The following is a 14,262-nucleotide window of genomic DNA, read 5'->3' as shown; positions in this document are numbered from 1 at the left end:
GGGAATAGTATAAAATCATTAGCAAGAGAAAGTTAATAAAATTAGTAAAATAAAATAGTATTAATAAGAGAATCATACAATTTTTTTCAGCTAAAATAAGTTTACGTTTCCTAATAGCTAAGCAACAAAACTTTGCCACAGTGTAAGTCATTCAGCTCTAAACAACTTCTAAGTGGAATTTATGAAGCCTTCCTTCCTTCCTTCCTTCCTTCCTTCCTTCCTTCCTTCCTTCCTTCCTTCCTTCCGAGATACTAACAGGCCTGATGTAAACATGATGCTGGTGAGGCAGAAGCACTTTCCCATGGGTCTTTGCACTCACATGACACCCCGTGCAAACTGGAGTGCTACTTAAGCAGCTATGCAAGAAAGAGCCTGAAGAAATGTGGCCGCCCACCCCAGTGCATCACTGCCCAGCATTTGACTCTGAAGGCAGGAAAGAACGGTTTTGTACTCTTTCATGATCTCCCCACCCACCCACACCATCCCATTGTGTCCATAGAATGTTCATGGGGAGGATACCCATGTGTGTGTCTGAGACCATTATGAGGGGTATGGGATGAGGGGGAAGAGAACATTTCCCTGATGTTTATATTCCCCATCAAGGGGGCATATGCAGGATTTCTAGGTGGTCTCCCATTCCAGGCCTTGGCGAGGACCAGAGCTGCAGAGTTTCGCAGAGCCCTACAGGTGGCTCTTTCTTTCCTTCTTGGCGAGGTATAGCTCCTAGTTGGGTTTAGCCAATGAAGCTGAAGACGGCAGGGATAAAATGGATGGCATGGAGGTGTTCCTTTGCATGAGACACATTGACTTGTGGATCTCACTGCTGCAGTGTTCACCAACGTAGGCGGCTTTATAAAAAAATAAATTCATGGCAGAGTGTGTTATCAGTGTCTTGACAGCTAAATGGAGCCCCCATGTTCAGAGGCAGTGTACCTCAGTAGCAGATGCTGGGTGACAAATACCAGGGCCTAGAGGTGTTTGTTGGACTCCTTCTAGAAACAGAGTAAAGGTAAAGGTTTCCTTTGCTTGAAAGCCAGTCGAATCTGACTCTAGGGGTGCGGTGCTCATCTCCGTTTCCAAGCCAAAGAGCCAGTGCTGTCCGAACACGTTTCCATGGTCATGTGGCCGGCATGACTAGACGCCAAGGCGCATGGAACGCTGTTACCTTCCCACCGAAGTAGTACCTATTTGTCTATTTTCAATCTCTTGCTTTCGAACTGCTAGGTTGGCAGGAGCTGGGACCAGAGACGGGAACTCACTTCATCATGTGGTTCATCAGGTCTCGAACTGCGGAACTACTGACCTTCCGGTCTGCAGTTCAGCGTCTTAACCACTTGAGCCACCGCAGCCCTCTAGAAACAGAAGGCTAGCGCAATTGGTGCCCGGTGATCTGGTCAAAGAAGGCACGTTTATGGGGCAAGAGAAAACATCGACATGGATGATTTGAATGTGAGGACTGGGAACTTGGCAGTTAGTGCAGATGGTGACTGGAACCCCCTGCCAGAATGGAAGGAGAAGAGAGATGGTCACCATGAAGGAAAGCAAAATGAATGCACGGTGGAGGCAGCCAAAGTTGACTGGGATGGTCGGTGAGGAAGAGGCTGCCGGGAGATGTCCCAGGGATAGACAAAGACAGCCAGGCCCGGGACAGGAAAGGCCGGATCTTGGCAGACTGGAGCTACGAACTCCCGAGACGGGGGCACACATCCCTCCGGCCTGGTTTGCAGCAGCTCCGGCCTTTTCACCGAAGGGGGCGGAGGGCAGAGTTGACCCTGCCAGTGGGCCTTCCCAAAGAGAAGCCGCCCCTGGCACTCGCTCGCTGGGGGGGGGGCTGTCTCAGGCATCGTGTGTGCCTTTTGGGGCGCCGGACCCGGCGGCGCAGCGTGAAGCTCGTTTGAGGGAGCCGTCGGCAGGGAGGGAGCGGAGCAGCTTGCCTTTGCCGGCTCCCCGCTGTCTCTTGCTCATCCGAGTGAGCCGAGATGGCTGCCTTTGTTTGGAATCTGTGGGCGTCTTGAACCGGGCTTGGCAATAATTTGTCTGTCTCCTGCAGCTGGCTGTCATTTCACATCTGTGAACCGGTTTCATTTGCACCGTCATTAAAAAAAAGAAGAAGAAGAAGAGTCCCAGGTTTGACAGGTAGTAAAAAGAATGCCGCAAGCCCCCCCCCCGCCCCCCGCCTCTTCCCCAGCAAAGCAGGGAGCAGCGAGAGAGCTCGGAAGGTGTCGGTGGTGCTGCGGTGGAGGCAGAGCGAGGAGGCCTAGAAGGGCTCAGGACCTGCGGGGGGGGGGGCTGCATCGCTTGGGCCAAGCCCAAAGCCAGAAGGACAGGTCAGAGGAGATGGGGGCGGGAGCTGCCACTAGGGGGGAGGGGACAGATAACTGCAACCTCTCCCCAGGAGTCCATCACCACCCTGGCCAGCTGCTGTCCTAGGTGCACCTACTCGGGAGTAAGTCCCATTGAGCTGAGCCGGCATTGCTTCTTGGTGTGGCTCTATTGCCTGCCGCCCCTCTCTTAAGAGTTCACGGCAGGTAACCTGGGAGCCCCCAGACCAGTGTTCCCTCTAAGCTGAGTTAGAGTGAGCTAGCTCACAGTTTTTTTAGCCTCCAGCTCACACATCTTTGCCTTAGCTCAGAAAGGATAGCTCTAGAGCAAACTGATTTGTGCAGTAGCCAAATCTCTGGCTCACAACTTTAATGCCAGTCGCTCACAAAGTAGAATTTGTGCTCACAAGACTCCACAGCTTAGAGGGAACATTGCCCCAGACTGCCCTTTATACTGAGCAGGACACGTGGATGGCGTGTAGAAGGCATCAGGTTCAAATCCTGGCAGGGAGGGAGCTTTCTTAGCCAGAGACACCCTGGAGAGGCACTATGGAGGCCAGTTCTGGGTCGGGGAATTCCTGGAGATTTGGAGAGTGTGGCCCAGAGAGGGCGGGGTTTGGGAGGGAGGAGGGAATTTAGGAGGGTACAATCCCCCTCTCCAAATCTGCCATTTTCTCCAGGGGAACCAAACTCTGCAGTGTGGAGATAAATACAGGAGATCTCCAGGCAGGGCCGGCCCGTTATTGTTAAATTTTAGACCATCGCCTAGGGCGAAAGCTCAACGAGGGCACCATTCTGGCTGGCCTCATTCCCTCCTCGCCCCGCACAGGAAGCCTCCCTTGCCGGCTTCTTGCTCCATCCCCATCCTTCTTTGCAGCCCCCCAGACAGAAAGAGAAGGAGGTGGGGGGGACAGGCGGGGGGGAACAGCCCTGGACGACGGGAAAGTGTTGCTCACCCTCTGCCGCCCTCTTTGGAGCCCCTTTTGCAGCCCGGCACAGGCCCCCTCTCCTTGAGCGATCTCGCCCCCCTGCATGTATTTGCCGCTCGCCCCCTCGGGCCACCCGCTGCAGCTCCGGCGCCCGCCCCCATCCCGCCCCACACGGGGAGGCGCCAGAATGTATCCTCGCCTAGTGGGTGAAAAAACCTGGGGCCGTCACGGTCTCCAGGCCCCACCTGGAGGTTGGTAACCTTAAGAGCCAGTGCAAGGCAGAGCATACAGGATGGGGCTTGGTGGTCTGATTCAGTAGGAGGTGCCTCCATGGGCCAGCAGGCCCATGGGCTTCTCTGCATTGGCATCCCTCTCTGCATTGGCACCCCTCCCTGCAATGCCACTCAGTTCCACATTTTAAATAAGGCTTTAATTCTATCCTGCTGCTTTGAAAAACTGTTTGATCCTGTAATTTTATTCTGTTGTTTTGTGCTATTTTGGCATAAATCTGCATTTTTATTGTAATGTATTTTATTTTCGATACGGGGGGGGGGGTTTGTTGTGACTGCATGCCTCTCAGGAGATGATGTTAAACATATAAGAATCTAAGACGGGTTGGACCAAAAGTCCATCTCATCCAGCTTCCTGTTTTCAGGCCAGGAAGCCAACCTGCAGGACATGAAGGCAACAGCCTCCAACTAGCTACGCCTTCCACAGCAGCTGGTGTTCAGTGGTACACTGCCTCTGCACATGGACGTTCTACTTAGCTATCACAACTAACAGCCACAGCTAGACTTCTCTTCTTCCCTGAACATGTAATCCTCCCTTAAAGCCAGTGGCCCCATCACTGCCCCATTGCTGAGATAGGAACTCTCAGTCTGGGGCAAGTGATGCACTATATTCTTGGTGCTTGGGGGGGGCAACAGTGTCCTGGCCCCACCGCTGGACCTCCTGATGGCACCGGGTATTTCTGGCCACTGTGTGACAGAGTGTTGAACTAGATGGGCCATTGGCCTGATCCAACATTGGCTTCTCCTTATGTTCTTATCGCATCTTGTGTCAGGGAGTTCCGCAGGATAATTACGCACAGTATGTACAGGCGTAGGATAAGAGCAGTCCTGACCAGGCTCTTCCTGCTTAATCCACGGTGATTGAATTGGGCATTGCTGTCCTGATCGAATGGGGCCTCCAAACACCACAGCAGCCATGTTCTTCTGCATACCCATCATGCACCAGGAGAAGGGCAGGCAAACGTTTTAGATTAGCAAACTGGGTCATCCCAGGCAATGGAAGGCAGAGCTCCTTTACCATTAAACAGTCTTGCAGAAGGAAATTCAAGGGCTGCGGCTTTTCTCCTCTCTGCAGTTCTCTTACGTGACAAGCCACAGCCCTCTTTTCTTGCACAATTGCAAGGGGACCCCGCATGGTGTAATGGTGAGGATGTTAGACTAGGCTTTGGGAGACCTGGGTTCAAATCTCTACTTTGCCCTGAAGTTCTCTGGGTGACCCGGGGCCATATATTCCCTCTCAGTCTAACCTACCTCATAGGGTTGTTGTGAGGATAAATCACCCATGGCCTGAGCTCCTTGGAGGAAAGGCATGATTAAAATGCACTAGATAGAGAGAGGGTGCTGGATCCTGTCCTTTGTGGCACGTGCCAACCCTGGGGGCCTGGGTCCTTGCTCCACCGTCTTGGCATCACTTGGAAAGCCTCAGCTGTGGCTCCGAAGCTGGCGAAGAAGGAGGGTGCGGCACTGCGCGGAGGGGCCCAGCCCGCCAAGGGTTAACCAGTGATTACTGCCTTTGTCTCTGCATCAGTGTACATAATGCACTGCTCATTTGCATACTGCAGTGTGCGCTCAATTAAAATGAACTTTTAATTTCTTCTAAGTAAATTACTTCTTCCCAGTACGTGACACACACAAATGTCAGAATAATGGGAGAGGCTTCATGAGCTGGGAAGAGGAATGGAACAGGGGCAGAAGCTGTGCCCGGGGAGTGGGGGGGAGGGGCAGTCCCCCCCCCCCCATGCTGCTGTGTAAAGTTCGGAAGGAAAAGGCAGGAGCTGCTGAGCCCGTGCGGGTGGGCAGGAGCTGAGCCCGTGCGGGCCCCCCACCCCCAGGAACCGGCTTCTCTTGCATTCTGCTCTGGCTGAGATTTACAGGGAAATTCTGCAGGGCGGTAGAAGCAAGAAGTGTTATTACGCGAACATATGCGCCTGCCTCCTGCAGGAATTTAGCCCCAAACTCGGAGAATAATTTCAGCACATTTCTCTCTGCTCCCCCACAGAAAACATACCCGCCAATCTGAAAGAGCGGCTCTGGGGAGGGAGGAGAGGAGCGGAGGAGGAGGAGGAGGAGGAAGACAGACACCTCTCACAGATTGGCACAGGAGGCCCCTTCGAGGATTGATGAAGTCAGGAACACACCAGACCCAGGGCGAGTTCCCCAGCAGCAGAAGGAGAATATGGCAGACGCTGAAAACCAAGCAATACAGTTGATCAGAACCGGCTTGGCAGGTGCGATTGCACATGGAGGTTGGACTGGGAAGATCCGGGCTCGGCCGTAGGACCAGGGAAGGCATCGGGAAGTCCAGCTGTTTGTCCTGGGCCAAGCGGAGACCAGAGGCCAAGGCCTCTGATGCACTACCGGGACTTGCAGGGACTTGACTTCCTTATCAAATCCCGGTGAGGCTTTTATGTCCATCATTCCACATCTGGGGTGGACCTGAGAAAGGGAACAGACTTCAGCTCAGTCCAGATGAGGTGGAGTCGATGGGGTGGAGGTGCAGGGGAAAGCCAGTGAGCCGGTCAGCTGCAAAGATGCCATTCTAGATGGGGTCAGTTTTGGTCAGAAGCATCAGGCTCATTGCTGGTCTCACGCATGGAATGCCAGGTAGCCTCTGCCGGAATAAAGGACCCTGACCCTGTCATTCGTGCTCTGTTGACTTCTAGATGAGATGAGATCATCGGGATGTACAGAGGTGGGGCTGCCTTTGAAGACAGCCCAGAAGCTACACCTGGTGCAGAATGCTGATGGCTTACCTGTCAAATGTCCGTGAGAGACCGTGCTCCTCTGGCACCTCCTTGGAACGATCAGTGTGGACCCGTTCCTTGGCTCGACTAAAGATGCTAGCTTTGACCTATAGAGCTCTTAATGACCTGGGCCCTGAGGATCTCAGGGAACCTTTCCTCCGGTAGAGCATCTCCTCTCTCCTGCAAGACTGAAGCTCTACTACTTCCTGCTGAGAATACGGCCTCCTAAGAAGGCCAGCCCATTCAGGGCCTTTTCTCTCACAGTCCTGGGAGGCCGGAGTGGTTCCTTCTCCGTCATCCTTCTGAACAACTGTGATGGAGCCAGTTTGGTGTAGTGGTTAGGAGTGTGGACTGTAACCTGGGGGAACTGGGTTTTGATTCCCCACTCCTCCACATGCAGCTGCTGGTGTGACCTTGGGTCAGTCATAAGTTCTTTCAGAGCTGTTCTCTCAAGAGCAGTCCTCGAAAGAGTTCTCTCAGCCCCACTTACCTCACAGGGTGTTTGTTATGGGGAAGGGGAAGGGAAGGGAAAGAAGATTGTAAACCGCTCTGAGACTCCTTCAGTTAGTGAAGGGCTGGGTATAGTGAAGGAGAGACAGTTTGGTGTAGTGGTTAAGAGCGTGGACTCTAGTCTGGGAGAACCAGGTTTGATTCCCCACTCCGCCACATGCAGCTGCTGGTGGGTCAGTCATAAGTTCTTTCAGAGCTGTTCTGAAAGGGGCAGTTCTCAAGAGAGCTCTCTCAGCCCCACCTACCTCACTGGGTGTCTATTGTGGGGAGGGGAAGGGAAAGGAGTTTGTAAGCCGCTCTGAGACTCCTTCAGGTAGTAAAGGGCAGGGTATAAATCCAATCTCTTCTTCTTCTTCCGGAAGTTGAGTGTGTTGAGATTCTTTTTCTTGGCTCTGCTTTTTATCGATTTTGCTTCTATTGTATTTTTAATTGTTTTATGATTTGACTGATGTAGTTTTACATTGTTCATCACTTTGGAAATGTGTATTGAAAGGGGGTATAAAGCCAGATAAATAAATACATACATAAATTAACCAGGGAGCAGAGGTTGATAGTGACTGGGGAATGGGAAATGGAAGCACTTTAATGATTAGGGCATTGATTTCATCTCAGAGTCCTGCCAGAGTTCCCGGCCTCAGCTGTTTCGCATGTCACAAGGAAAGGCAGGAAGGCAGAGGGATGTACAGCCCTTGCGTCAAAGCAGGGAGCCCTGAAAAATGGCACAGCACACATGCTATGCGTTCAGGAGGAACGCACTAAATCTTGGCACATCTTTCAAAACAGTGTGCAAAGCAGACTTGTGCTGTCCTAAACAAAAGACCGCTCAGAAAGGTTAATGGGGAGGGGGCAAATATTATTTTCAAACCACACACTTTGCATGCAGAAGTTCCCAGGTTCGGTCCCTGCTGTCTCCAGGGAGGGGCTGTGTGGCTCAGTGGCAGAGCCTCTGCTTGACATGCAGAAGGTGCCCAGTGCAATCCTCAGCATCTCCAGTGATAAAGGACCAGGCAGTAGGTGATGGGAAAGACCTCAGTCTGTGACCCTGGAGAACTGTAAAGAGGGAGCAATGGCTCAGTGGCAGAGCCTCTGCTTGGCATGCAGACGGTCCGAGGTTCAATCCCTGGCAGCATGTCCAGTTCAAAGGACCGGGCAGGAGGTGATGGGAAAGACCTTTCCCTGAGACCCCGGGGAGCGGCTGCCAGTCTGAGTAGACAATACCCACCTTGATGGACCAGGAGTCTGATTCAGTGTAAGGCAGCTTCAGGTATGTTTGTGTGTGGGGAGTCTCCCACCTCCATTCTCAGGTGGGCCGTGGCTCAGTGGCAGAGCATCTGCCTGGCATGAGGATGGTCCCCCGTTCAATCCCTGGCAGCCTCTCCAGTTCAAAGGACCAGGCAGGAGGTGGTGGGAAAGACCCTTTTCTGCCTGAGACCCTGGAGTCTGAGCAGACGGCACTGACTCTGAAGGACTGATGGTCTGATTCGGGATAAGGCTTTCCTGTGTTTGTCTTGGGAAGGGACCGTGGCTCAGTGGAAGAGCCTCTGCTTGGCCTGCAGAAGGTCCCAGGTTCAGTTCCCGGCATCTCTAGTTCAAAGGACCAGGCAGGAGGTGGTGGGAAAGGCCCCTGCCCGAGACTTTGGAAAACTGCTGCCAGTCTGAGTAGATAATGTTAACCTCGATGGACCAAAGGTCTGATTCAGGTGAGGACAGCTTCATGTGTTCATAGGTGTTCGTTCGTGGACCTTCCTCCACCTGCGATACTGGAAAACTGGAGAACGCTGCATGAGACAAAACCGCGGCTTCCCTCTATCAAACACAGCGGCTTATACTCCACCCCACAGAGTCAAGACTGGCACCCTGGCTCCTGATGCACACTCTTCTCAGGCACAAAGACTGTACACTCTTTCTCTCTCTTCCTCCCTGCCCAGGAGCTTAAACACAGAGCCAGTCGCCTTCTCCTCATCCCTCGCCTAAACACTACTCGGCTCCTTTCACCCAGACAGGGAGGTGATGTGAGCAGCATGTATGCACAGGATCACACATGCTCTCGTGTGTGTGTGTGTGTTTATGCATGCAAGGAGGCTCCAGAGTGCTGCAGACATGAAGCCAGATGGTGGGCAAGATTACTGGAATTTGATTTCCAGATAAATCGCAAGGCAGGATGAGCAAAGGGTGCTCCAGTTGCATTATCCGTAATCCTCTGGAAGGGAACCTTTCCAAACAGAGATGGCTCTTCAGCCACCTCCGACACCAGCCGGTGGATCATCCGGTCCCGTGGGAAGGAGAGCCCTTCTGCACCTCAGGAGGAGTTTCCATGAAGCTGCTGAGCTGGATCAGACACTTGTGATCCTGCTGTTGTAGGTTGGGCTATAAAAATGGGTCCTGATATGGGGAGGAGGCCCACAAGGAAGCCATGTGCTTAGATGAGCCGGGACAATGAGGAGATAAGAACATAAGAACATAAGAGATGCCAATGTTGGATCAGGCCAAAGGCCCATAAGAGATGCCAGTGTTGGATCAGGCCAAAGGCCCATCCAGCCCAACACTCTGTATCACACAGTGGCCAGAAATACCAGTGCCATCAGGAGGTCCACCAGAGGGCCAGGACATTAGAAGCCCTCCCACTGTTGACCCCCCCCCCAAGCACCAAGATGACAGAGCATCACTTGCCCCAGAGTCCCTATCTATACCTTGTGGCTAATAGCCACTGATGGACCTCTGCTCCATATGCTTATCTAATTCCCTTTTGAAGCTGTCCATGCTTGTAGCCACCACCACCTCCTGTGGCAGTGAATTCCATGTGTTAATCACTCTTTGGGTGAAGAAGGACTTCCTTTGATCCGTTCTAACCCGACCGCTCAGCAATTTCATGGAGTGCCCACGAGTTCTTGTATTGTGAGAAAGGGAGAAAAGTACCTCTTTCTCTACCTGCTCTTTCCCATGCATAATCTTATAAACCTCAATCATGTCACCCCTCAGTCGTTGTTTCTCCAAGCTAAAGAGCCCTAAGCGCCTTAACCTTTCCTCATAGGGAAAGTGTTCCAACCCTTTTTTCATTCGAGTTGCCCTTTTCTGCACTTTTTCCAAAGCTATAATATCCTTTTTAAGGTGTGGTGCCCAGAACTGCACACAGTATTCCAAATGAGGTCTCACCATTGATTTATATAGGGGCATTATTATATTGGCTGATCTGTTTTCAATACCCTTCCTAATAATCCCCAGCATAGCATTGGCCTTCTTTATTGCAGTCACACACTGTCTCGACATTTTCAGTGAGTTATCTACTACAACTCCAAGATCTCTCTCTTGCTCAGTCTCTGCCAGTTCAGACCCCATCAATGTGTATTTATATTTAGGATTTTTGGCTCCAATGTGCATCACCTTGCACTTGGCCACATTGAACCCCATTTGCCATGTTGACGCCCACTCGCCCATCCTTGACAGATCCCTTTGGAGTGCCTCACAATCCTCACTGGTTTTCACCACCCTGAACAACTTCGTATCATCTGCAAATTTAGCCACTTCACTGCTTGGTGGACCAGTTGTTATACATGCTGAATCCACTTGGAGAGTGTCCGTAGGGGAACTGAATGTTGATCAGGGGAACATGCGTTCGTCCTAAGCAAGATGAAGAGGACAAACCCACTCACTGAGAGCCAGCATGGTGTCATGGTTAAGAGAGGTGGACTCTAATCTGGAAAGCTGTGTTGGATTCCCCACTCCTCCACATGAAGCCTGCTGGGTGACCTTGGGCCAGTCACAGTTCTCTCAGAGCTCTCTCAGCCCCACTTATCTCACAAGGGGCCTGTTGTCGGGAGAGGAAGGGATGGTCATTGTAAGCCGCTTTGAGACTCCTTAGGGTAGAGAAGTAAAGGTAAAGGTTTCCCTTCCTCGAAAGCTAGTCGAATCCGACTCTAGGGGGCGATGCTCATCTCCGTTTCCAAGCCGAAGAGCCAGCACTGTCTGAAAACTTCTCCGTGGTCATGTGGCTGGCATGACTTAACACTGAGGTGCACAGAATGTTGTTACCTTCCCACTGAAGCGGTATCTATTTATCTCCTTGCAAATTCTTGCTTTCGACCTGCTAGGTTGGCAGGAGCTGGGGCCAGAGACAGGCGCTCACTCCGTCACGCGGCAATCAGGTCTTAACCTCTGAGCCACGCAACTCTTTTTCATGCATTAAAGCTGCAGGGTTGTTCCCTTCGGGACACAGCTGAGGCTGCTCTGCTAAAGTGGCTGCATGGGAGAGAGCACCCACTTGAATCCAACCTCCCAGGAGACGTGTATACAGCAGATGGTGCCCTTCTAGGACTCGGAAGGTTCTGTTTGTCAAATGTGGAAATACCAAATTAGAAACTGACCCATTTCAAGCTCGGGAGGGAGAGAGCTCCTGCAGCAGCAGTTAGTGGGAAGTCCCTCGATAAGAGCCAGTTTGGTGTAGTGGTTAAGTGCGTGGGCTCTAATTTGGGAGAACCAGTTTTGATTCCCCACTCCTCCACTTGCACCTGCTGATGTGACCTTGGGTCAGTCACAAGCTCTGGCACAGCTGTCCTTGAAAAAGAGCAGTTTCTGTCAGAGCTCTCTCAGCTCCACCCACCTCCCAGGGTGTCTGTTGTGGGGAGGGGAAGGAGTTTGTAAGCCACTCTGAGACTCCAAGTGAAGGGCAGGGTATAAATCCAATCTCCTCTTCTTCTTCTTCTAAACTGGCTCTGTGATTCCAGGCCCACACACAGCAGCTGTGCAACACCTGACACTCTCTGAGGAATTCGTTTTGTGTGTTGGTTTACGTTTGAGTTCTGCAGCCTTGAGTAGGAGGTCACGGGGAGGATACCGGAGGCCTCCAGGGCAGCAGCTAGAATGGTTTTAATGATTCACATTGCAGTGCTGTTAAATACTGACGATGTTGATCCATCAAGCAATAAAACTCTATCTCCTCACACTCAGTTTATTAATCAGGAAGTGAAAATTGCTCTGGGTAGTCACAGGCAAACAGAGAGGAGCCTGCCGAGGGAAGGGGGAATTTAAGGCTTGGCATCTGCAGTCAGTTCCCAAGGGGGCAGTGTTGGGGTTCTGAGGCCGGGGAAGATTTCCTGCCTTCTGGAATGTGCAACGTAGCACTGCTGTCCCCGCGCAAACACTCCATTCCCCCGTTTCTTCCGAGAATCTTATTCTGGTCTCTAGATCTAGGCCCTCGGTTAGCAAATTGAGAAAGGACAAAAGAAGAAGAAGAAGAAAAGTTAAAATATGTCATTGTGTATCACAGGCAAAGAGCAAATTTAATCAAAAGATACAAGCAGTCGCCATGGACACCAAAGACCCCATTAATGCAGATCTCGACTTCAGGTCTTGGAGAAGCCGCAGGGGGATGCGGAACTGAAAGAAGAAAGTCTACGCCTCTCAAGCATCAGAAGAAAGGGAAGGAAAAGGCAAGAGGAAGCAAAGAAAAGAGGGTAAGTGGGAGTCAACACGGGCCCCGGACGGCTCGAACTATCAAAGGGCCCTCGGAAGGGCAACAAAGAGAGGAGATCTTGATCAGAGACACTTAGGTGAGGCAGGATTCCTTTCATGCTTCCTTTGTTGCTCGGCAGCCCAGCCCCAGTTCAGCGCAAGCAAGAAGAAAACCTTCTGGTTAATGATGGCCACAAAGAAAGAATTCCTTCTCATCTTTCACAAAGCCATGCTGAGCGGGGCAGGAAGAGGGTCACCTGCACCCTTCCATTCTCTCCGGCAGGGTGCCCCACCCCACCAGCCATTCACAAGAAAGCGACTTTTGAGAAGGGCCTGTCAAGTCTGTCCTGCGATGAGCTGCAGGCCCAAAGGAAACCCAGTCAGGGCCGAGCGGGATAGAACTGAAGGAGCAGGAAAGAAAAGGTGGCTCTGAAATTAGCAAAGTGACTTTGACGCATCCTTAGCTCAGCTGCAGGAATACCCGATTGGTGCTAACAAGGGTCACCCTCGAGATCCCAGTACTGGCAGGAGGGAATGCTTCATTTCATTACGTCTGGCGCTCCAGTCTCCTATGAGCACTTTCGCCCTCAAATAGGTCTAAAAGCAAAGGCACTGGATCAACATGCCCCACTGGCCAGGTGGACAGACAACCCAAGAGGGACCCAAAGTTCCAGCTTCTCTGGGCGGATGCCCAAACCAGTATAGTGGATTGAGATGGGCTTCTGCTCAGGTGATATCCCTGAAACCTTTCCAGTTTGGTGTAGTGGTTAAGTGCGCGGACTCTAATCTGGGAGAACCGGGTTTGATTCCCCACTCCTCCACTTGCACCTGCTGGATGACCTTGGGGCAAGCCATAGTTCTGATAAGAGCTGTTCTTGAAAAAGAGCAGTTTCTGTCAGAGCTCTCTCAGCCCCACCTACCTCACAGGCAGTGTTCCCTCTAAGCTGAGTTAATGTGAGCTAGCTCACAGTTTTTTAGCCTCCGGCTCACACATTTTTGTCTTAGCTCAGGAACGATGGCTCCAGAGCAAGCAAATTTATGCAGCAGCCAAATCGCTCATTCACCACTTTAATGCCAGTAGCTCACAAAGTAGAATTTTTGCTCACAAGACTCCACAGCTTAGAGGGAGCATTGCTCACAGGGTGTCTGTTGTGGGGAGGGGATGGGAAAGGAGTTTGTACGCCGCTCTGAGACTCCTTCGGGTAGTGAAGGGCCATGGGGTATAAATCCAATCTCTTCTTCTTTCTTTCCATTCTTTCTTTCATGCTTCTTTGATCCAAGGATCTTAAACAACAGATAAGAAGTCTTTGTTTCTTTAAAGAAAATATGGTGGAGAGATACTTGGCCATAGCCAATGTTGTTCTTGGGTCTCTATCCACCAACAGATAGTGGACTGCATTATCTATTAATGCAGTAGAAGCTAATTTAGTTAAGAGGGACGATCCATAACCTAGTATTCTTGGCCACTGTGTGACAGAGTGCTGGCCTGGATGGGACATTGGCCTGATCCAACACTGGCTTCTCTTATCTTCTTATGATAAAAATTATAATGGGGGCATTCCAATATCATATGGGACAGAGAATCAACCTTTTTCAAGTCACTTTGGCAAAGCTTATCCAGATAAGGCAAATTGTGGTGTCTTCCATGTAGAACTGCTGAAGGGGCAACATTCAGATATGCTAGCATAAATGCTCTACAGTAGTGAGGAACTGTTAGGTATTTGCTTTAGGCCGGGGATGGGAGAATGCCAAAGAATTGGGTGGAGCACACTCTTCAAGATCGTGTAACTGAGCTGAAGTAATCTAGGTCTCTTATGCATTTCTTGATAGTAAAGATTCGCTTTCCCCAAGTCTCAATATATCATCATTTGGTAGGCCAAGACTAGATAGTTTCTTGTCTATTTCTTGCATCCGGCAGGAATAGAACTGATCCTGGTTAAGCTCATAAAGTAAACCATCCTTCTTTGTGGAGAAAATGACCTTTAGTCTATGTTTAAATACATTCAACCAAGCTTTGGCT

The sequence above is a fragment of the Gekko japonicus genome, unplaced genomic scaffold, assembly GCF_001447785.1.
Source record: "Gekko japonicus isolate JY-2015 unplaced genomic scaffold, Gekko_japonicus_V1.1 scaffold386, whole genome shotgun sequence".
Taxonomy (NCBI): domain Eukaryota; kingdom Metazoa; phylum Chordata; class Lepidosauria; order Squamata; family Gekkonidae; genus Gekko; species Gekko japonicus.
This window is presented reverse-complemented; position numbering follows the sequence as displayed.